Source organism: Corvus brachyrhynchos, unplaced genomic scaffold, assembly GCF_000691975.1.
Source record: "Corvus brachyrhynchos isolate BGI_N302 unplaced genomic scaffold, ASM69197v1 scaffold1042, whole genome shotgun sequence".
In the NCBI taxonomy this organism is placed as follows: domain Eukaryota; kingdom Metazoa; phylum Chordata; class Aves; order Passeriformes; family Corvidae; genus Corvus; species Corvus brachyrhynchos.
In genome coordinates, this window is record NW_008236485.1 from 6822 (window position 1) to 7272 (window position 451).

A 451-nucleotide genomic window follows, 5' to 3' on the forward strand; every position below is an offset into this window, starting at 1 on the left:
CCTTCTGTGAGATAAGAATTAGGAGAAGGCAAAGCAGGCACAAAACTTGAGAGAATATAAAGAAGTTTATTAATAGACCTAAAATAAGGAAAAAGAAAAGAAAAAAAATAAAATCAGAACACACCTTCAGAACACTTCTCCTCCCCCCACCTTTCTCCCTTCTCCCACTGACAATGTAAAAAGACAACCCTTGAGATGTTCAGTCTGTTTACCACTTCTGTAATAGCCTTGTTCAGTTCATTTACGAAGAGGAGTCTCTCTTGCCCATGCTATGGAGAAATTATCACGAGACAGCCTCTCGGGTTGGTTGTCTGCTCACATCATGTGAGAGTCCCCCTCCCACAATTTGCAGCTTTTCCCACAACTGCTTTTGAGGGTCCACTCTTGAAACGCTGGGGTACAATTTTAAGGTTGAGCCTTTCAGAAACAAAAGTTCTCTTCACCCATCTCT